The sequence below is a fragment of the Adiantum capillus-veneris genome, chromosome 17 (genome assembly GCF_014529385.1).
Source record: "Adiantum capillus-veneris isolate H3 chromosome 17, ASM1452938v2, whole genome shotgun sequence".
Classification (NCBI taxonomy): Eukaryota; Viridiplantae; Streptophyta; class Polypodiopsida; order Polypodiales; family Pteridaceae; genus Adiantum; species Adiantum capillus-veneris.
In genome coordinates this window covers 12,763,395-12,788,536 of record NC_140947.1, presented here as the reverse complement: position 1 = coordinate 12,788,536, position 25,142 = coordinate 12,763,395, and the positions used below count along the sequence as shown (strand labels likewise).

The window sequence follows — 25,142 nt, the reverse complement described above, 5'->3', positions numbered from 1 at the left end:
GGGGGTGAACGGCTCTCGGTATTTCCTCAGGGGCATATGCTGATGCTCCTGGACCTGTTTCTCTTTCTACTTCCTCTGGAAGAATACGTTGGTATTCTCGCCCATATCTATCAACAAAAACTATGCCCTTCCCCGTAGCAGTTTCATAAGAGAATAAGTAAAGAACCTTGTCTTTGCTTAGTTCGTCTATGTATGGTTCTTTACTGCGAAAGTAAGAGACAATATCCTCGCTCTCGTGTTTGTAGATTCCCACATTCTCGTTATAAGTTGGAACCTTGATTGTTTTCTTATCATACATGAAAATAGCTTCGTCTCGATCAATGTTTGGTGGCGGCTCTTGAGTTTTTGAAACCATTTTCCCTTTAGCTACGTTGTCTCCATATCTGTTGTAATCTTCAGGGTTGCTAACTATTAAATAGTGGTTCCCCTTTTTGTCTCGGAATCTATCTCCATCATCATACATGTGGATTATCTCCAATCTTTTCGCTAGCTTCTCTTCAACGCAAATGCACTTGCGACCTCGATAGTCAAAATAGACTAGGGCTCCTCTTGAGTTTGTTCCCTCCAAGAAGATCACCGTAAGCCTGGAATCATTCAAAGGATTTTGGGAGGTACTTCCTCCTCGCATAGGTCCATCATACGTGAAACCTCCTGGCTGTTGGCTACCCATCATGAAGAAAGATTTTTCTGACGAAGTGTCAGTATCACTACCTTCCTCAATAATCGGTGCTAGCGGATCTAACCTTGCCTGAGTTACACTCTCTTTGGTGGACACTACACTACCTTGGTCACCTGCCACCTTCTGGTCTCTAACAATGTATCTTCCTGATCTCAAATTCATCAAAATTATCAATGCAACTTATCACAAGTTCAACCACTAACCTGGAAATGGATCAGTTTCTGCACAACTTCTTGCTTTGCTGCTGAATAGACCTGTACACAAGAGTTTTAATTTTGGCAATTGAATCACCGCTCTTATCTGCTAGAGGTTATCTTAGTAATGATTGGTATAACTGGAGAGTTAATATCAACCACTACTGTATTTTATACACTGTTGATGTTCCGTATTAGGTTTCTAACCTGAAACAGTACTTTTCTCTGATGTTGGCCAATTTAAGCGAAAAAGCTTGAATTCAGTCTTTGCTTTGTCAAATGGGCAACCAAGGTCCAAATTTACTTCTGAAAGGAGTTCTGGAACCCGTAAGCCAAATAGAACCTCACTGTCTAGGCCAGGTCAAATTTTCCCTGCAGAATGCCCCAATAGACATCCTACGCGTAGGATGTCTCCTGCTGCATTTTGCCTAGATTTTTGCACTGTATTTTCCCCTCATTGTGCTGAGCTTACAGCTGTTTTTACTTTTTGATTTGGACTTCTAGAAGCTAGTCAATGAGTCAGAAATCTGTTCCGATGGCCTGGTGATGGTGTTGATCAATCTAATCAACTCCAAATTGGATCAAAATTGACTAGCAGGCTTGCCTTAGGCTATATAACGCCTTACAATGCTCAAAGTCCAATTATGGATTCATTTTCTTGCATTAGACATCCTACGCGTAGGATGTCTTTTTTATCAGAATGGCTTTAAACTCAAGACTTAAGCTCTGCTTGAGCTGATGATCACCTTGGTATACTCAGATTTCAGTTTGGAGTCCCAAATCACTCAGAAGACATCCTATGCGTAGGATGTCTATTTGGTCTGTCTGACCCCATATTTGTTCCACACTTCCCCCTGATGTCAGTATTCTAGTGGTATGCTTAGATCTTGATTTGGATGTCAAAAGTCCTAAACTTCAGCTATTTTTGCTTTTTCAGTCAAAAGTGCTAAAGTCCACTTTGAACCCAATTTTCTTACCCAACTGAGGTGAAACCCCTTTCAATCACTCAATATATCATGAAAGACACACTCATGCAGCCATCTTATGGTTTTGGTTTCAAGTTGATGTTTTGGCACTAATTGGGTAGGATGTCTAGCAATTTCAGTCTATCTGGCCTTATCCTATCAAGAGATGGCCAAGTTTCCACTTTCCAGTTGAAATTAGGGTAAACCCTACCTTCAGAACACACTGGTCAACTCAAAATCCCAAAGTCCCTCCCAGATTGGTCTGTAGACATCCTACGCGTAGGATGTCTCCTGGCTTAAAATTAAACTGGTTCTCGCACTTCTACTCTAGACTCGACTACTACCTAAAACTACCTAAGTCTACCTCCTCTACCTAAGTCGAAGGATCTAGGCTAGACACACGCTTCCTAGACTCCCTCTAAGACCTAGAGAGTCCTCCACCCTCTAATCCTATCTAAATGTAAAGCGAGACTCTTGGCAAGCCAAAAATCCCAATCCTCAAGGATTAGTCTCGGTCACCTACATAAGGTTTTCATCCCCGGCAACGGCGTCAATGTTGGACGGGTACGCCACGACGGACGTCAGCACAGCGAGAACTCACCTAACAAGTAATGTCAGCTAAGGACGAAGCTCGACCCGCAGGCGCGTGGAAGCAAGCATAAGGTATCAACCTACACTCGACCGACTCCTAACTAATTCCTACAGAGGCTCCTACCACTTGTCTAAGTCACAGTCTTCAAGAGTACAAAAGAGGATGCTTCCTACAACGCTTGCTAGAGCCGAATACCTATCAAACACTTCTGAAACACCATAGAACTTGAAGGAGACCCTACTAATACCTTTAGGCCACTCTCCCTAAGGTCTGTGAACCAAAATCACGACCCAAAACACCCGGTGCAGAAATACGTAGGATGTCTAGCCAAAATCTGCAGGTCTTCGTTTTCAAAATATGAAGTTCCTAATGTGTAGTTCTACTCAATGTGAACGCGTGGATATGCTGCAATGCAAAATCGGACAACGTATGCTCACCCAAACAACCGATCAAGCTCATAGAAGGAGCTCCCAAATCCAGACCGTACGCGCGCAATGTTGGTATCGGCTCGTAGCTCTAGTCAGGGGCAACACGCTGCACTTCTTCGCACTCGATTCCGACCACCGTAGCACACGTAGCGTCAAGACAAAGCTCACACTCTCTCTCACGTACACAGTACGCTCACTCACAAACTTAAACTTGTTTAAAATGACAAAAGGTTTTTCATTAAGGTCAAAAAGTGATATATATACCTTACAACTTCTCAAACCCTAAAGTTTCAAAATCATCCATCTACTCCATCTAACTATCAAAAATGGGATACAATCTGGAAACTTCTGTAAGTCCCAATATTTACAAGGTGAAAAACCGGGTTTTCTTTAATGAATGACTAATTACAAAAATAATAATCCGCCGAGTAGTTAGATACTGTGGGGTGTGTCCAGCTTCTAACACATGTAAAAGAAATGGGGGTTCTCAAGCTCATTGGTTTAAATCACTCTTTGGTGAGAGCTCATGAAGTGTGTGGCTATGGAGGCCTTGAGATTCTCCTTGCTCATGTTACTTGATTAACACTAATCAATGCTTATTTCTCTTTCACTATGCCTCTCTCATACTTCTTGTGATTGCTAACGATGCTTTGATTAGCTAGATCATAAAAACTAGTTAGTGGTTAATTCCTCTCTAATCTTGTGTGATTGCCCTCTTTTGCTTGTGTGTGCATGTAGGGTTGATTAGAGTGTGGTGCTCAATAGATATATGTGTGTGTGCTTGTGATTAGTGTGTTGCATGATAGGATTAGTGTTGTGTGCGTCTTGCAATCGTTAGTGTGTGTGATTGGGTTGATTTGAGGTGAAGGTAAGTGGATGTGGAGATTGCCAATCATTGTGGCTTAACTCCTCCATAGGCCGAGAAGCTCACTCATAGAGTCACCATTCGTGTTGCCATGATTAGCTCACTAATTGTGTGAGTGTTTCGATGCCCTAGCCGGGTAGCTCATCTCTCCGGATTGATAATTTTGTTGGTCATTGGAGCTATGCTATGATGGTACCCCCAAGCTTTGGTGCCGTTGCCGGGATGATGGCCTACTCTAGTGTAATTATGGCATAGTTGAATGTGTTTCAGCACTAATTTCACTTGTGTGTTTATGGTTTTGTGAATTTTGGTTGTTGTGCATGAAGCAATGTGTTCAATTTTCCCTAATTTGTCACTATCTATTGACAGTTGTGTGCCTACACACTTCAATTTCACACTAACCCCTTGCTAATTTCACTAATTTTTGCTAACTTAAACACTAATTTTTTACTAAGGATTGGAGCTTTCAACCGTTCAACCGATCTGCATTGGAAAGGTAAACAAGGTGGTATTTTCAACTTCCCTAGAATCTAAACATGTGTAGAGATGCCATGATGATCCTATGTTAATTAACACCATGTCAATGCTATGCTATGCTTTAAACATTAACACCATGTCAATGCTATGTTATGCTTTAAAAGTTTTGAAATGCTCATTTTCATGCCGTCGTAATGTCGAAATTTTTCAGATTTGGAGGCGTATGGAATTGACAAGTTCAACTGCTAATTGTTGAATATACATTGATAATTGTGTGCCTAATTGATCTAATTGCATTCTTGAATGTTCAATTGCAAGTGTGTGCGCACTAAAATCAAGTATGTGCATTCTAATTGAGTGTGTGTACGCCTAATTTTAGGTGTGTATGCACTATTTTGCCCTTGTTTGTGCACCTAAAAATCAATGTGTGCTTAACAATTTTTCAATTGTGATGATTGATTTGGGTTGTGGTCATGCCCAATTAGAGATTTGTGAATTCAACTTGCAATTTTGACAAGATTAACCCTTTTGTGTGCGCACCTAAAAATTGTAAAAACTGCCAATTATTAGTGTGTGTGTGTGCGTGTGTGTGTGTGTGCCTAAAAAGTGCTTAATGTGCATGATTAATTCAATTTTTGATTGCATATTTAATGTGTGTAATGGTTAATTACTGCGTTTGTGAGCTCAAAACAGGAATTTACACACTCCAAACGCGTCAATTTTTGACATAATTTTATCGATTTTAATTGCCTAGTTTGGATTTTATTGATAAAATTATTTGGCAATTAAATTGATGTGATTATTGTGATTTGATTTGGCTGCACTAATTCCCTATGTGTTGAGAATGTTTTTATAAAAATGATATTTTTTGGTAATTTTTGTATTAATTTTTGCTTAATTCGGTAAAAATTTGATATCTTGTGATCTTGACAAGTTGTTTTGTGTGTGTACTTACAACATCATTTTGAGCACATTTTGAGCCCTCCTTGGTCAAGTTTTGAGAGTTTCCCTATTTTTGGGAGCCAGGTTGTTGATTTTGTCGTAAGTGACATTTTTGACAAAAACTGCTATTTTTGGTGTGCTTATGCATGTCGAAAGTGTTTGATTGTGATTTCCAATGATTTATTGAGATTTGTATAATTTCTTGTAATTTTTTTGGATTTCTGGGTGATTTTTAATGTTTTCGGCTAATTTTCGGACCAAATTTGGCTTTTTCGAGCATTAAGGAAGTAAAAATTGAGAAATTGGTTTGGACGAGCACCGTTCATCACGAGCTTGGGTGTATGCTCTGACAAATTTTGATCGTCGTGCAGATTTGACGATCAAATTTTGAGTTGGATGCAAAAATCCGACTTCGACTGCTAGTTCCGGTGAGAACCACCTCCTGTGATCATTAAGGTTCAATTTTGCCTTTTTTAGGCGCATAATAAAACCTGTCCCTCAATTTCTCTCTCTTATTTCCTCAATTTCTCTCTCTTATTTCCTCTCTCTCCTTTCCTGACACTGGAAGCCACCAAAGGAGTGGACCCCCCTCTCTTAACTCTCTCTCAGCTCTCCTCGTCGAATAGATCTTTAAGGTCTCTTAAGATAGTTTCCTATGACATTAAAATACTCTTCTTCTCCTTATTCTTCTTCTGCCCTGCTATCGCGTACTCCCTCTCTCTTCTCGCCACGTGGCAACCCACACACACATCCACACCCACTCACACACGCTATTGTGCCGCTTTGCGGGCACGGGGTGAAAGATGCAAATCTTCATATATATTTGAGGTTTTGCCAAACTTATGGGACAATAATAGCAGTTGTTATGTCAGCCAGTGCACCAGTAGTAGTGGGCATGGCCGAGCCAATGGGATTTGTTCTCGAGCACCAATGAGATCAGTATCAGTTGTGCCAGTACCAGTATGGCAGTATAGCTGCGCTAGTACCAATGAGACCAGTGGGCGCGGCCGAGCTAATGGGATTTGTTCCCGGGCACCAGTGAGATCACCAGTACCAATTGTGCCACTACTAGTGAGACTAGTGGGCATGGCCGAGCCGACGTGATTCGTTCCCAGGCACAAGTGAAACCAGTACCACTTGCACCAGTATCAGTATAACCGTATAGCTGCGCCAAGACCGGTGAGATAAGTGGGCGTGGCCAAGTCGACGGGCTTTGTTCTCGGGCACCAATGAGACTAGTATTACCGGTACAATACTGAAAATCTGAGACCAGTACCACTATTCATGTATTGAGCCGTGGAGCTTAAGGAAATCTAAGAATAGCATCTAGGGGTGAAAAATAGGGAAAAGCGAGGATTACATACACCATGCAAAAGCTAAATAAATATGGGGGGGCTAAAAATAGGAGGTCAAACGCGCACTAAAGGGCAATTTTTGGGAACAATTGAATATAGTTTTTTAGGGAAGATTGAGAAGGGATTTTTTTTCCAGAGGAGACAGGTAAGTCGAAGAAGAAGAAGAAGAAGTGTACAAGCAAGGCTTAGGAGATTGAAGTTTATCTGGCAGATTGTGGTTTGTTCCATCTGGTTTGGGTTATTTAAATAAGGGATTTCAAATCAATAGACATACCGATGTTGGTGTATGCAACCGATTTGTATCAAGGGTTCCAGATACCCGTTTAATGGAAACAACTTTTGATTGCCAGCTTCAATTATGTGTTAATATATGTTCCAAGTTGGATTTTAGCCATTAATTATGTTCCAATCCGTGATATTCTCGTGCAATTCTCTCTAAGAATCTCTTTATCGTCTTATTAACACTAAATCAGCCTCACTAGTTTTCCTCGGTTTGCATCTCGACTGCTTCTCCGTCTATAACCTGAAGCACGGTTCTTTCTCGGTCGACCCTAGAGAGACACGCACTCCTACAAATTTGGTGAACCCGACGCGAACTTGACCAGGGTAGATGGAGCCAGTCATGTCAATAGACCAAGAGAGAGAGAGATGCAATATATTATGGGATTAATGGCTGCTATTTTGCAACAGCAGTATGGAAGTCAAGTGCAAAATATGAATCCAAACTTGGGTACCAATTTGAAAACTGAGAACCGAGAATTGCAGCAATCTACAAAAAGTGAATTGGGTGCATTTCAAAGGCAGGATAACATAGAAATTTTTAAAGTATCGGAGCCAGTAATGGAAAAAAGGGAATCTGAAGTGTATAACTGGAAACAAGAGATGCTGCTACAACTAGCACTGAAAAATGCCAAACACTCAGTTTTTATCAGCAGGGGATTTTTGATGGTTATGATCTAGTAGGATACTTGGATTGCTATGAAGAAGAGTTGGAGCATCATGGGGTGTCAAAAGAGAACAAGATTCTAAAATTCGATAGGTTTGTGATTCTAGATTTTATTGAGAGAGTCCAGGGACTTCAACAACAACATATGCATAGTTGGAGCGAGTTTAAGGCTACAGTTATCCCGAGAATGTTGGGATACAAGCGTGTATGAAGATGATGAGGATTATGTTAATGCGCATACCTATGCAGAGGTTTGCAAGCAGATTAGGGCTAAACTGCAAACTGCTATTGATGAATGGTTGCTTGAGGATTATATGCTATTACATGATAAGGATGATGAAGAGGTTGTCCAAGTTGTCTATGCAAAGCTTGGAAATGCAGATTTTATGTTAATGGCTAAAGCTGAAGACTTACAGGGTGGAGAAAAGCATGAGGATTTAGAGGGTCTCTACACACAGAAGGATTCACAAGGTGTGGATGTACATTACCATCTACAGGACTTGTGTATATCAGATTTACAGAGTCTGGATACACCAGATTTTAAGGGCTTGGATGAGCAAGGATGTGTGCTTGAAGATCCGCATGGTTATGATTTAGAGGGGGTGCATAGTGAAGTGAAACTTTTTGGTGTTTCATATGACTGGTTGCATTGTGCTGATGATATGGACAGGACAATCGATGCGAATTTCAATGTGCATGCTGAGCTTTGTGCTACAGAAGTTCAAAGATATATGGATGAGGGGGAGAAACTTGATGAGCAGTCTGCAACATATGTGGCTAGTATGCATACCATGTGTGAAAAACCTAGTTTGCAGGTTGAAATATGCATGATAGAGGAATCTTCTGAAGCAGTGGACCTTGAGCTTTGGAAGGTTTCTCAATTATAGATGCAAAGGGTACCGAGAAGTTTTGTTTCATGCATAAGCACGTTTATCCAGATGTGGTTGATGATTACCTTATGCAGTTGTTGGATGATACCCTATTTGGTTTTGGGAATATACAAACTAGGGGAATGTTTTATGATGCATCTCGGGAGTCCGATAAAGATGATTTTTCTAGAGACTTGATGTATCCAGATATGCATGCTCGGAATTTTGATGCTAGAGGGGGTGAAGGTGAATTACTAATCCTCCTACCCATGAGTGATGATCAACAATTGGATGAGCCAGTTGCACAAGGGATATGGCAGTATCTAGTGATACCTGTTGTTGTATGGGATTTTCTATTACCCTATGATGTAGGGGATGTTGAACTAGCTTTTGATCTAGGAGGGAATACTTATATGCATGGTTCGGGGCAATTGATTAATATGCCATTCGATCCGGGTGGAGATGGATATGTGCATGGCTTAAGGCGGTTGACTTAATTTACCATATGATCCAGTTGGGGTTCATGATGTTTTACAAGTTAATTCATGCTTGTGCTCTATTGTTGGAAAATTCTTGTGTATTCGCTATGATCCTGGAGGATGGAATATTCAAATAAGCCAACAAATTGGAATTTTTCAAGGCCTATTCACAGTGGGGTAGTGCTTATATGTTTACAAGTTTTTGTTTGTAGTTTGGAATAATGGTTGGCACATACCGGAGGATGTGCAGGTTTAGAGGGGGTGGATGTCGTGCCGCTTTGTTGGCATGGGGTGAAAGACGTAAACTCTGTAAGGATCTTTATTAACACTAAATCAGCCTCAACCGCATTGTTTTTCCTCAGTTTGCATCTCGACTGCTTCTCCGTCTACAGCCAGACGTCTACAACCAAAAGCTCGACGCTTTCCCGGTTGACCTTGGAGAGTCGCGCACTCCGACAACATACTGCGGGAAGCCTGCGACATTATCTCTCTCTCTCTCTCTCTCTCTCTCTCTCTCTCTCTCTCTCTCTCTCTCTCTCTCTCTCTCTCTCTCTCTCTCTCTCTCTCTCTCTCTCTCTCTCTCTCTCTCTCTCTCTCTCTCTCTCTCTCTCTCTCTCTCTCTCTGTCCCTGCTCTACACCTACTCACACACTTGTCGTATTCGTATACCCTCGCTCTCTGCCCGCTATCGACGCTGACAGGTGCCATGTCAGTGACAGGTAAAGACACATCTCTCTCTCTCTCTCTCTCTCTCTCTCTCTCTCTCTCTCTCTCTCTCTCTCTCTCTCTCTCTCTCTCTCTCTCTCTCTCTCTCTCTCTCGGTCTCGTGCCGCTTTCAACACACACACATACACTCTCTCTCTGCCCCACTCAAGCTCGGGCCCTCAAATTGGCATTGACAGTCTTTCCGCCGGTCAACTCTCTCTCCCTTTGTTTGCGCGCGGTGCACTGTTGTTCAACCATCATTCCCAGACCCCGATTCCCCTCGACTAGCGCGTTGCCAGGTAAGTCAAAGGTAATTTCTTTTTCAGTCAATTAGTTCTTGCTTTATTGTTTTTAGTCAATTTAAATAAAAAATAAAAAAATCATAAAACCATTAAAAATCACAAAAAACAATAAAAGCCAAAAATTCATAAAATTTTTAAAAAAAGTATTTAAAAAACTACAAAAATAGAAATAAATAAAAAACCTCACCAAAAATTCCAAAAATATATATATAAGAAAAAATTTAAAAACTTCACAGAAAACTCCTGAAAAATAAAAAATTACACAAATAATTCACAAAAATGTAGAAAATTTAGAAAGACTCACAAAAAATCCATAAAGAATTAAAAATTGATCAGATAAATCACAAACAAATTGTAAAATTGATAAAACACTTAAAAAATTCTATAAAATAAAAAAATTCACCAAATTTTTCTTTTTTTAAAAATAAAAAAAATACCAATTTTTTTAGAAGATTGAAAACTTCACAAAAAATTTTAAAAATAAAAGAGAAGTCGTCGAAGGAGACAAGAAATAAAAAAACACTGCTGAAAAGAATTCACGCATCACAAGAGTGAAAGAAAGGATCCGATGTATAGTGGAAAAGCTAGAAATACTAGAAAATCACAAAGAAAAAACCAAGAAGAAGCGAACGAGATCAGCAGGAGAACAACCGAAAAACCCCAAAAAGAGCGAGAAAAGAGACCAACTCAAAGCCATGAGCGGTAGAAGAAATTTCAAAATTTGTCAAAATCAAGCAAAAAACAAACCAGGTGTAGCTGAGAAATCGAACCATATAGAGCACTAACCTGCTAGGATAAATCCATAGGAAACTGAATTTGAAATTGAATTTTTGCATAAAATCAAGCCATTAAGGCAGTTTCATGCATGGAACTTGCAAATTGGGGCTAGTTTTGACATTGTTTTGAGCAGACATGGACAAATTAGAGTTGTAAAACTCATCGAAGCTCAGAATTTTGAGCTAGATTTTGGGAAAATCCTTGGAAATTGGGACTGAATTATTTTGGCCAAGAATATCATTGTTCTAGCCAATTTTTGAAAGAGTTGCCTCGATTCAGTCAAGGAGCTAGAATTGATCATATCGACCAAAAATGGGAAAGTGCAAGTAATTGCATTGCAAATTGAGCTTCTAATCAGACGAACAAGGGCACAAATCACATTGGATTACAAGTTAGGCTATTCAAGGTCCAAATTTTCATCATTTCAAAGGTTGCAATCAATTCTGACACTTTCAAGCTAGAGTCAATCAACTCTTGTGAGTCTAAGAGCAATCAACTACCATAATTTCTTTGACAAAAGTAGTTTTATCAAACTTGACGAGGAGAAATTCTGGTAATCAACACCACAATCTGCTATAGGAGACAGTTTTTACAAAACCTGCCAACATAAACTCAAGTCGAGAGCTGAGAGTTCAAGTACAACAGAGCAAGCTAGTAGCAGTGGCAACACACATACAAGTGCAAAAGAGTAGCTTCTCCAACTATATAGCTACAATGGAGATAGATTTTTGTATGCAGATTCAGAAGGCCATAGATACTTGATGAGCAGAAAAAGCAACATAAGAGCCACGATCCTATTGATCAGAGTGAAGCCAGATTTAGAGAACTCCCAAATGTTCACAGACTTCGGTGGAGCCAGGTATTGCAAGCTCAAATATGAAGCGCAGATAGAAGTTCAAAAGTCAAACCAAGTGTTTATCCAAAAATCTCTACAAGCCAGCAAAACATATATTTGGTGCATATGCAATTAGGGTCATTGTACATGGATTACAATGGTCAGATCTATAGTCGAGATCCAGTAATGGAACATTCAATAGATTAACCAATAGAAGCCAGTCTAATTAGAGAATCAAGCTAAATACGGTACAAAGGTCAAGATGGAGCACTCTACAGCTTGATGCTTAGTGTTGTGAAAGAAGATGCCGACAACTTGGCAATCACAGAAACAGAAGCTCCTCTGCAAGAGCTTGACCTAACAGAGCCAATTGAAATACCACCAGTCATGGCGTATTGCTCAGATTGTGGAAAAAAGGTGGAATTTTTTTTTAAGATTGTCCAAGAAATCTAGACAACAGGGACACATCAACTACCAAGCAGGGCACATGGCAAATTGGAAATGCGAATCTCTATGTAAGTGCATCTAGCTCGTCACTTTTAATGCAACTAGATGATTCTGCGTTACTGTAAGAAGCACCAAAAAAAGCACTGCAAGTTCAAAATCAGCATAAAGATGCACATGCACCTGAAAAACTTAAAATTGATTCTTTGAACAACAAACTTCTGCGTAAATTTGGTCAAGGTGTCCAGATATCACCGAATGTTGAAAAGACTATTAGGATTGCAAATGATTCTACATCCACTGCCACAAGTGTGCAATCATTCACGAGTCTAAGGGACACATCAAACAAAATGTTGTTAGCATTGTATGGCACCTATTGTTTATATGCACACTATGTAGACCAAAAAGGATCAACCAGTGTTTGAACAACCAACATCCCAGCTCATAGAAGTGCGTCTAGTGATAAATCATAAAGGATGGTTCATTTTAGAGGATTACAACTATTATAGCCCGTCCTCTCTAGAGGTGAAGGATACAACCCGAGTGAACCCAAAAATATCTTCAGAGCCAAACTCTCCTCCATAAAAAATCAAGCTTCGATGTTGTGATCAAACGAGCATATACTTTGACCAAAATAGTTGTAGATATAGATGAGAGCCTAAGATCTATGATGCATTGGGTACTGAAACCACAAAAGCTCATATCATAGGAGACCCATGGGATAGACAATATCAGGGCAAAGATAATGCTATCTATAGCTTAACTTTGGAAATAATGTGTCATGTTTCATGGAGATACATAGGAAACTATGTTGAAGGTTTACAGATGCCAAACGTCATTCTATCCAAAGTGTGCCTTCACAATCCCAAAAGGTGAGACTAAACCAGAGCCAAAAAAAATTGAACTCTCATAATGAAGCAGGCTGTAGTGATCACCCTAGGAAGGGGGGAACTGCAAATCCATCAAGTTGAGCTCTAGTACCAGGAACCACAATGTCATTTAGAAGCCCTAGAACTTCTATCCAATAGACCTCTTCAAAGAAGAAACCATTGAAAGATCATATGGTTGTTGGAAGTTTTCAATTGACCCAGATTCCATCTGAGTCTATAGATAAATGCCTCTATGAAGATCATTAGAGACAAAATTTTCAACTAATCTCCACAAGTCAAAGCCAAAAGCAGACAAGTCCCATAGTGTTCAAATAGTTACATGTGACCAAGCTCACATATGCATATCTAGATGCAAATGGCAATGAGTATCAGTAGGTGCATGGCCTTGTAAAACCCCTATGGATGGTAAGACTAAAGTCAAAGACTATTTGGAGATGGTGCAAAGCCTCAAGCTGCCAGAAGAGGTGACAAAAAAGTCAAATTCAATAGAAGCTAAAGTCCAGAAAGCTACACAAAGGTCACCTCCAAAATCTCCTCCAAAGAGATAGATTTTGTCAGAAAAAGTACAGTGGATCTATTAAGATCAACTGTTACCCAAATGCAGGCAGACAATTCTCAACAATTGCAATTAAAAGGTGCAATATTACAACCAATGGATTCAACATTGATTAAAGAAGGTCAAAGCAAAGAGGTTGAAAAGAAAGTTCAATCCAAGGACTGTTAGGAAATATGACATAGCTAAATAGATATTTGAGTAGCTTACTTAATGGAGAGAGAGAAATTTTCAGACACGAGAGATTATAGAGTAGAGTAGAGAGAGAGAGAGAGAGAGAGAGAGAGAGAGAGAGAGAGAGAGAGAGAGAGAGCATGATATACGTGGTTCACCCAGTGTGGGCTACATCCACGGGAAAGTAACCAATTATTGGCTTTAGTACTTCAAACAAGAAGTAGGCTACAAAGGGATTATACCCTTAATAGAGCTCCCACCTTGCTTCACTCTCACCACCTCACACCAACTTCACAATGCACCACAATGCTTCACAATCCGTTTTTGTGTGTAGAAGAGGCCTCCTTTTATAGGCCAAAAGGGCTGCCCTCTCTCACGAGAGGCAGCCATGTGTAGCCGCCCTCATGTAGACAAGTCCAAATCGGATCCTCCAAACCACCCATGTGTGGCCACCCTTGAGAAGACAAGTCCGCTTTTGAATTTTCCCATCGGCCAACCGGCCAACCGACCGACCATAATATTCCGGCGAAAAGGAATATTCCAGCATGAAAATTTTGGTTTTCGGCGAGTGATTTTGATTTCCAACGAGTGATTTTTCTTCACGCACGATCGAATCTCCTCATAATGGGGGGGGGCGGCGGAGGGGGGGGGGCTTACAAATGTGCGTTTTTAATACAAAAAATTACAAGGTGTAAATCAGACTTCATACTTAACAACGACACTATAAAAATAGAATCAATCAGTACAAAAAGAAATCTTGAGAAGATCAAGTGCAACATCACCAGTGAAAACAAAGAAAAGCTGTCAAGTGAAGTAAAGCTAGATTTTCAGTTAGACAAGAACCTCATTTCTTTTTGCACTTGGAAAAAATATGACCAACCACAGCTAGAAGATGCTCCTAAATCTCTGATAATATCAAGAAACAAACAAGCAGAATGCTGAGGAATCATCTCCACCACCATTCAAATAGGTCCACATATCATCATAGCTCAATTTCATGCGTTAGCAGCAAAAGATGTACCAGATAACATCATATTGGGAATTCCAATGGCCAAAAAGATGTTAGAGATACAGTGTTCAAACATGACGGAGTCATCATAGACAGCAAAGAATGAAGACCGTGATGGTCACCCTCGAACAACAGCAAAAAGTCCTAAAGCAAACCAGGCAATAGCAAGTGCATATCAATCAGAGCAAAGGGCAACCACGATAGCTATTGAGCAGAGAATGCCACCAAAGCCATAAGTTAAGAAGAACAGGGTTGCAAACAACCAAGAATCTATAAGAAGTCCAAACATCCAGACATTTCCAGTCAAATCAAGCCATGTAAATTAGATTGGAAAATAGAGTCTCAATGTTTAAGGCATAGACATTCAGAATAGACAAACACGGGAATCAGAATGAAACTGGAACTGGAATTGGAATTGGAACAAAACACAGAAACAAAAATAGACTAATTCCACCATAAATTCCACCATCATATTCCCAAACAGACACTGATTGACAGTTACATAATTAGAGAATACTAATGGGCAACACCCTTTCCCAAGAACACCCCTTGGAATCCCAAAAGTACAGAAGTTGATATTCCAAATTCCACTAAGGTAAAACATCCAAAATTCCCTAGGCTTAACACCTAGCACAGCCCGGTGGCGAGAGCCATAGGCTGACCTGGACCCACAATCCCTTGATCAAATAATCTGCTCCCCAGCATCCCCTTCTGCATCTGCCTTTTCTGCTGCAATATCCGAATCCGCCTTCTTTTCCACCTCTGTTTCCACCTACTTTTCACTTCCGATTCCACTCCTCCTGCTACAATCCGATCTGGTCCCAAAACATCACTGCTCAGCTTCGTTGTCCACTTACTCAGACCCCCTGCATTTACTTCAATCTCCTTGCTTTTGTTCTTCAACTCCTCCATCTCTGCAACTAGTTTCTCATTCTCCATCTTCAATGCCTCATTCTCTCTCCTAATGCTCTCCTTTCCAGCTAGCTGAAACCAATTCTTGAAGTGGTCCGTCGACACTTCCACATGCTCCCTCCAAAGCCTAGTTTCTTTATTTCACATCTCTTGTGCATATTCCAACATTTCCTGCTTCAAGGCATCACCATCCAAATTAGCTACTAAGAGACCTATCATCCCCGCCATCACCTTTCCCTTAACATTTTCAGAAAACATTTCGACCGTCTTCTCCTTAACAATCAGTGAAATGCAACATTTGCACACTTGGATGTGATCTCCAACACTTCTCACCACCTTAATCTTAAAATGATGAATTCTCACCTCGATTCGGGCACGCCATGCAAGATTCGCCCAAAAAATATTCGTCCTTAAATGAGTCACATTAGCAATGAGCGAGTTTTTAGCCTTAAAGTGAGTACCCCCACTAATGAGTACCCCTTGACCCTTTTGCCCAATTCCATTCCTTCGACTTTTCTCTTTCTGGACTTTCAATCCCACATACCGAATTCCAATATCCAGTCCGCCATTTGAATTCCGAATTCCAAATCCCTTTACATGTTGAACATACTTTGACATTAAATCTGCATTCTGCTAAACATCCTCTACTTCCACGTTTACATCATCTGCTTGACTCCCAAATTGACAAATGGCTTGACAATCTCCATGGTAAAATTCAGCTCCATCTGCATTTCCAAAGATGACTTCATCATTTGCTGCAATAGCTTTAGCCTTTCGCAACATCCACTGTGAAATTTCAAGAACTTTTAATATCTGAATTTGCATCTGCATTTCCGTCTGAATCTGAATTCCAATCTGAATCTGAATTTGAATCTGAATCTCACTCGGAATATGAATTTGAACCAAAATCTGACACTTGGGATACTCCTCTTTATGTCCCTTATACAACAGTGCCCTATCAACTCCTACATATTTGTTCTGATTTTGTCCAATCCAAGAAGAAAATGATGTTGTTAATCCCCAATGAGTATCGATGTCATCCTCCTTGTGACACTGATTGTCATACCTCTTCATCAAGCTTTCCACTGCTTCCATTAAAATTTGCATATGAATTGGTCTTTGCATCCAAAATTGCAGTTGAATCCAAATCCAAAATTGAGACTGAATCTGAATTGAAATCTGAATTTGAGTATGAATCACATTCGGTATGATCTTCCAAAATTTGACTTGCTTTATGAACTGAAAATTTGCCCTCAATATCTCTTTTATCCATCTATATGAAACTGCCGCAATATGGAATACCACCTCCAACTTCCAATATGAATATCATCATCCTCAATCTCCTCCGTTATGCTGCTGTCATCTTCTGGTCCTTGTTGCTGCAATTGTTGCTTGGCTCTTTTGACATCCTCTTTTGACATTTGCTTTGAAGTCCCCTTGAAATGACAAAATTATGCCATGATATCCGCATTAGCATGCACATCCTCCATTTGCTACAGGCAACTATCCTCTTCAAATGTATGTGAATTCCCAATGAGCATGACACTTTGATCAGTCAAAAAGGAATAATCCTCCTGTGCTTCATGGACACACTTCCGTGGTAGGATAGAGGTAACCAGGGTTTCTGCCCGGCTCTGTTCCCTGACCTCATGTTGCTCCTCCTTACCTTGCTGCCTTTTATCCTGTTGATGTTGCTGATCCTCCGCATGGTCTTCTTTCCGACTTCCCACTTGCATTTGCTGAGCTACCACCCATTGATTTTCTGATCAAAACTGCTGTGTACATTGTTGGGATACATTGTCTACAAGATTTTCTGACTGCATATCTACATCAGTGGATCTTCGTGGTGACAATCCCTTCGAAACTGAGTTGTTCATTGTTATTGATGCAAATTCCTCCTGAGTACATGTGAATTTTGAAAGTTCTTCCTGCTTTGACTCTTCATTTGTAATCCTACATACATTCTCAATTGAACAAATCAATCACCTCTTCTTCTTCATTCCTCTCTCTATCCATCACCTCTCGGTTCATCCGACTATCCACCTGTCCATTCCTCACATTATCCGCCTCTTCAAATTGTCTTTGATTTCCGTGAACAACATCCTCAATATGTATGATTTGATTCTTCTCTGAATAATAAATCTAATTGACAAGTGACAACAATGACATCAATTTCAGCAATGGATATTCCGTCTCCACTCTATGAGCACACTCCAGTGGTAGGGTAGGGGTATCTAGGGGCAGTTTTAGGCTCTCTTGGCCAACCTCCTTTTTCACCTCCTTCTCCTCCACCTTTGGTATCCCCACATGATGGATGTCTGTCTCCAAGCCAACCCATCCATCATCATCATTACTTAATTCATCTTCAAACTCAGCCGCATATGCATCCCTCAATCTCTCACATGCTTCCTGCAATTTTCTCACCTCCTTCCTGCTGGAACATGATGTCCTCCTCTTTCCTGTATGATTAGTCAACCACTCATATGCCCTCTCTAAGTCATCCTCAAAATCTTCCAACTTATCCCATGCTACTTGTGTCCCATCAACTGATGCTTTATGCATTCTTCGGCTAAATTTTTTGAAAGTTTTGAACACAAATCTACCATACACCACTTTCTACATGCATCTCCCTTTGAACACTCATCAACTGCACATGGGCAATTCTCCACTTCATGCTTCCGACTCATGCATACCTTGCATTTCTTCCTATTCTTCTTTTGACTCCCCATGGCCCTTATCCGCTAGAACGAACTTTGATTTGGAATTTGGCTGCTTTCTGACTTCCACGTTTGCAACATTTCTAATTCCAGATGCCACAATTTGACTTCAAACTCTGCAACAATCATTCTCACTTGAATTCTGATTCTGCAAACTTATCTGATTTCTGATTCTGGTGGTACTCAACTTCTTGCACTTCCTCCTAGTGGAACTTGAATCCCATAACTCACCCCTGGAGGAACTGATCCCCCGGAATTTCTTCTTGATGACCCTCAAAATTTGTGATAATAAATCTGGTTCATCTTTCACTTCTTCCTTCTGTCTGTCTCTCAGATAATCCTCTGGTACATCCAAATCTTCTTGTCCAATCTGGATATGTGTCCTCTTTTGCTTCTTCTAGGGCAACATCTGAATTTTGATGACTTGCAAAAAATTAGCCCAACTCCATCAACGTGAATGTATCTATCTTCTTCTAGAGCGCAAATAATTGCCCATACAGACTTGCCCTATATTGAATGTCCTCCCTGCATTCAGTAACTACTTCCGTCTCTTTGGCACTCGCTCCCACAAGAGAAATTTGAATTCATCCATGCTACATCACACATACACCATGATCGCCAAGTGTTTAAGGAATAGACATTCAAAATAGACAAACACGGGAATCAGAATGGAACTGGAATTGGAACAAAACACAGAAACAGAAACAAACTAATTATGCCATAACTTCCACCATCATATTCCCAAACAGACACTGATCAACAATTACATAGTTAGAGAATACTAATGGGCAACGCCCTTTTCCAAGAACACCCCTTGGAATCCCAAAAGTACAAAAGTTGATATTCCAAATTCCACTAAGGTAAAACATCCAAAATTCCCTAGGCTGAACACTCAAGCCACCTTCCATAAAGACACAGCTAGATCAAGATGAAACCACAACAAAAGCAGGACAACATAGATATTGAATAGAACCAACAATGAGAATAGTTATAGTCCTCAATAGTATAAATGGAGCAAGTGTCATATGCAATGCTCTACTGGATAAAGAAGCAAAGTGAAATATGATTGCAGAGAGCATCCAAAGGATCCTTCAAATCACTCCATTCAAACATGATAGCAAAACAATGCTAGGTATGCATACATGTCAAGAAGAAATGGTTGCTACCCTTAGCATCCAAAATCATGAAGAGTAGGTAAAGTTTCAGGTAAATTCTTCAAAAGACATGCATGCAGATTCATCCTTGGACATTAGTGGTTATACCAACACAAGGCTTACAAAGAAGATACAATGCTAATACTCTCTTTTCCAAGAGGTAGCCAACAACATTTACAGGTACCATTAATGCTAGATTTAGAGTTGCAAAAGTCACAAGAATCAAAGACAAATCTTGCAGACAAAGGTAAAACTAAAGTGGAACTTCCACCGACTAGCAAAGAAGGTGCATATGCCTCTACATCAAAGAATCCTCATAGATTGACTTCTTCAAGCAAGTCACGCTTTCAAAACTTCAAGTCAATTGATGACCCAACTGAAACCTCTAAGGAGACACCCAAGAAAGCAAATACATTCCAGCCAAAGTACTCAAGAAAGCAAAAGATAGTCAAGCAAGTATTTGTTCCGAGTAGTTTAGTCAAAGTCAATGATCGGGTTTATATTAAGGACGGGAAATCAACACAAAAAGACAAACACATGGGATGGATAGCATCACAATGGAGCTTAAAAGAACATAAGTACTATGAGGTAACATATAGATATGGGTACCAAAATCGCAGGTTAAAGCATATGAAGCAACATCAAGTCCCTCCCAAGAAAGAAGGCCCACAAGGTATCAACCTTGACAATATCCTAAGATACCTAAGCAGTAAGTATACAACATAACAACATCGAAACATGTTGAAGCATTAGAAAGAGAATGGGGTCTCGGAGGACCTATTTATTTGACAGTTTAAGGGAGTCAAAGCTCTAGTATTAAGAAATCAATCAAAGGCCAGCTTTCAAATTCAAACATGCAAAACGGCTAGTTTATTTGAATTCAAATTCCCCCCCAAAATGAAATTCAAAATCTAGCATGCAAAACTATATCACTCAAATCAGAGATCATATGTAAGAGTTATAAAAGGCCAAAAATCATAAAGTTGTCTCCCTTTTTTTGGGGGGGGAAACAGTGCATCCTTTGACCATTCTTACACCTCTCTTACACACCCACCATTCTTGCACACATAGCATACACCTATTTGTCAAAATGTTAATCACCTCCATAATCTCATGGCAAATAAAGAGGCCCTCCTAGACCTCATCCCCTTCCTAATGGCCTACCACAACTCTCAAGAGGATACAGAACAAAGACGGATCTCAAAGGATATTCCTCTTAGACAAGGATTCTACACAGGGTATAAAAAAAATTGGCTACCAGTCAGCCACAAGACAATTGCAACTACACCATACCTGCATGAAGATCTCAAGAGCTCAACAAGACCTAGAGCTAAGCAAAGTCAACAAAGGAGTTACAAAGGTCCTCAAGAGATTTGGATTCCTAAGTCTTCTAATGATCCTAGTCAAAATCCAAATGCTGACAGTCAACAGAGGCCTACAACAACATCAAAGACTTCTTACAACATGCCTAATTGGAGAATCAAACAGATAATGGAGTCTTCACAGTCAAAGAAGGACAACCCAACCAACGCGAATGCAGATTCCAAGATGATAAAACAAGTATGGCAAAAGAAACCTTCAATGCCAACTTGGTCCTTCACTAATCCTCTTTTTGAGGATTCAAGATTATTTTTACCAGAAGAAATGTTTGTAGTGAGCACAAGAATGTAAAAAGTGAAGTTGCCAGGGTGCAAAAACCACTCTTTGGCATAGTCAAAATCGGGCTGCTGAGCCATAAAATGAGCAAAGCATTAGTCCCAAAGATTCAAGTCATAATAAACTCTGTGGTAACTAGAGTTGTAGTTGTTAGGCTTACGCTCAAGCTAGAAGAGCGAGCATATCTATGTAGTGTCGCTCATGCTGGATGAGATGAGCATAAGTGTTGAAGTCTATTAACTTACAATTGGTGGAGTGTTGTAGAGTCCAACACTCATGCACAGTGCATAGTAAGATGAGAGCACAATGAAAACCATTCTTAAAGGGGTGTCAGCTTGCAAGGCCATGTCATATGCTTTTATAGCTACATGATCTTTCTAAAGAACCCCTCAAAATCTTTCTTGCACAGCATATTGTTTCCCATGCATTTCTATGTATGCATATAGGATGTACCACCATTGGACATATGCATTAGACACTCTTTTTTGCTTCCACCTATGCACCTTGAGTGGACTACAATAGGCAAACCAATGTTCCATCATACCCTCTCATATTTGCTGCCTTTTTAATTTCATATCTAGATCAGCAAATAATCCCTTGAGTACTCCAGTAATGCGTGTATTTCAAAGACCATGTATTGTACAAAGTCTCTCTCCAAGGAAGAATCTATAATACAGAAGCATTTTGGAGGGGGGACCGGCTCCAAGTAAATATGGTCCTCAATTGCTGTCAGTTTCTCTAACTCTCTCTCTCTTTTGCAAGTATTGTTCATGCCAAGGTATATAGGTATAATTTTTATTTTTCTACCTTCAATCAAGTGCTCTCCTTATGTTCATTAAGAACCCTCTTAAGAAAATTCTCACTATTGTTACTTTATTTCTGCTACAATCAATGTTATTAGCCATATTTTGTTACATGGATGGAGTGATATCCCATGTGATGTGATTGGATTATGGTTTATGGTTTTGGGATTGGATCATAAAGTGATTTGGAGGGTTTATGGTAGATGTGTAAGGGTAGAGACCATGTGTTGTCTGAATGCTTGGAAAATATTTTTTGTTCATATGAAAGATTCTATTGTGATTGGACTCATACGTTATGCTTCTCATGGCAGCGACGCTATAAGACTACCTAGACTTAGATAAAAGGGTATTTGACCTGGGGATTTGCTAGATCAGGGGTGTTTCCTAGGTCTTCTTTTTGGTTTTAGGCTCATCTACACGGTTAGTGTGTCGAGGGTTAAATAGCCTACACGGATAATCCATCGGGGATCTTACGTTGGCTTTTCCTAAACACCCAATGTTGGGCATCAAAGAGGCATGGTGCCTAAACTAATATGGTTGGTGTTGATACCCTACCACCTGATGGTATTTGGGATCCTTTTAGATCTTAGTTCATGGAGGGATGTCAAGTGGCCTCAACCTATGTCTGGCTCAGGTAGGTTGAAGGTGTTCTGGCTCGCTGTCAACAAAATGAAATTCTCTCTCTCCGTAGTAGAACAGAAGTGGATGGGTAGACCAGTCGATCCCTACACAGGGTCTAGTGCTTTGTTAGTTATTTTTTTATTCTTTTTTTGATGCTAGTGTATACCAAAAGAAAAATTATTTCATTAATACATTGTTGCCTATTTCATTTAGACGGGGCATTTAAAAGATTCTCTTTTGTCATTCTCTTGTGTCTCTGTGCACTCTTATTCACCCTCCACTATACTATGTCTCTCTCTTTATTCCCATAATGTGGTGTACACTTATATTCACCCTCCACAATGTTATTTTTATTGAGTATGCTTTCATTCATAACATCCATTCATAGGTGGCACTAGTCGCTAGGTGCCTCTAGATGTAATTTGGCTCATGGCCTAAATTCCATGCTACGTCGGGCACTGGGAACTCCTCCCCTATGCAAATGCTTCCACAACTCTGATGTATATTGGAAATTGTATTATAAAAATTGTATATAAATTGTGCATAGAACCTTGGGGAGGGTATCTCTTAGTTGTCATCGTGAAGTCACTACAACGGTTATCTTTTGAAAAGATCAAATTACAAGTAGATTAATGTACATATTAAAGAACACCTATTTTATATAGATAAAAAATTCAAGTTATTTTACCCATACAAAAACTTGCATGCAATGCACATTGCTTTATACTTCATTGTAGGGTTATCGGTTTTGGAGCATGGATGAAAAGTTTTACAAGGAATATTAAGGTTTTAATCGAGCTTTTGATGATGCTCATTCAAAATCCATAATACATGTCGGCTTTTCTTATCAAAGCTTGCATTTTAATCACGTTCACAAGTGTGAAAATAACTTCATGGATCTTAAGAAATAATAATTCATTATGATTCATAATTGAAATTGAAGTTTAAGTGCTTAATCTCAAAAACTTAAGGGCTTAATCTCAATAATTCATTATGTTCCATAATTGATAATTGAACGTCTCCCTTGAGTCCTTGGCAAGACCTGTGAAAGCGTGCCTAATCACCACCCGACCTACTAAAGCCTATCCTTTCTATGTTTTTTTTTTTGGAAATCTCTCATTTACCATGGATGAGCTTTACAAAGAGTGTAATTATCTTCTTGAGAACATTAATCCCTTCTGAAGTAGATCCTTGAGACTAGATAACACGGGGTCTTGAGGGAAGGCGAAGCGGTGGGATCAAGGGCAGGGAAGTGGGGCATGAAAGGAGAGAAGATCTTGATGTTCCAGATCATCACAAAAAGTAAACTTGGACAAGATTAGTAAACTTAGACATATGTGTTGATGTGGCACGATTTTGTGAGGTCGCGGGGCTGATTTGGCCAAATCCTGACTGATGCAGAGGGGGAAGGATTGGATTTAATTTGGAGGGGGCATCATGGGAGGGTGTGCCTAGCCATACAAGGTCATTCAAGAGGGGGGGGGAGGGGGGTTGTGAGAGATCTACATTCAAAATCAAGTGGAGCAGGGCTAGTTTGCAGGATTTTTGAGGTCTTGACAATGAAGTATTGTAGACAATTGGGGGCCCTATGAATTTTCCTTCACGTTTGTGGAGCGGTTTGGTTAGCGGCTTTTTCACCTCACCATTGTCCAAAACTAAGGTATGATGGGATTTCTTGTTTTTTATGGGTTATGTGTGTTTAAGATTTGCATTGGAAATAGTTTGGCATTAGCTATAGTGCAGGTACAATGGTATGCAGATGTTCCAGTGATAATTGGGGCTTATTTGCGAGGCTCATGTGGGCTTATTTGCTGGTATCATTGATGAGTCCCCCAAGAGTGATGCATATCAAGGTTGCAATTCCAATGGTTCCAAGAAGGGGAGAAAAGAAAACTTGTGGCGGCAAGAAGGAGGCTAGGACCAGTGATGGGCCTGAGCTGGTAGTCCTTGTAGGGGGGGGGCATGCCTCCAAGGGTTGTCCGAAGTAGCCCCCAAGCGAGAGCAAGGCAAATAGACTTAGGGGGGGGGGGGGGGGGGGGGGGGGGGACACTATGTGATCATGTTAATGTATAATGTGAGTTCAAAAGGAGGGGTTTTAAAATTTAAAAAATTATGCAATTTAACAGAGATACATTAGAATAAGGGGTTTTTATATTCAAATTTGGAAAAAAAATCCTAAAATAAGGGGTCGTTTTATTCATTCCAGACATGTTAAAGGAGGGGTTTTTTTAATACCCCATGAATGCACGTTATATAGGGGGTACTAATCAGTGAACCCTCCAAGACATAGACTGAATTCTAGACCTTTTGAAGAAGGGGAGCACCAACCCCAAACATTGGATTCTACCAATCAACGGCCTAAGAAGTTGGAGAAGGTGTTTGATTGGGATGGGGAATAGGATGAGAAGTTTCCTGGACAACCAATGCCCCACCACAAAAAGCTAGCAGAGGCTATACTTGTTGGGGATATATCTTTCATGGAAATTATCTTTCGTTGCTTAAAGTTCTTTTCGTGCCCTTTTTTGTTACCATGGGCCCGTTTTACCGACCACTGTCCACATTTTTCTCCACTTGAATTTTTAAGTTCCTTCTTTTCTTACATTCCTTGCATGTTTTGAAGCTTCATGAATCATGTGAGCAAGTTATAGGTTTCATGGCCATTGTATTTTTCTCTATGACGGTCTTACCTTGCCCTTTTTTGATACCATGGGCCCATTTTATCCACCATTGGCAAAGTTTGGCTTCACATGCTTGTGAGAACATTCAAGCTCCTATGCAGACAATTCCTACAACTTAACCT

The 25,142-nt window shown here is 40.0% G+C and overlaps 1 pseudogene; it reads right to left on the bottom strand.

Annotated features, from left to right (window-relative positions):
* Nucleotides 1–16,739: 16,739 nt before the first annotated feature.
* Nucleotides 16,740–17,997, bottom strand: LOC147436822 (uncharacterized; annotated as a pseudogene).
* Between the last annotated feature and the right edge of the window lie 7,145 nt (nucleotides 17,998–25,142).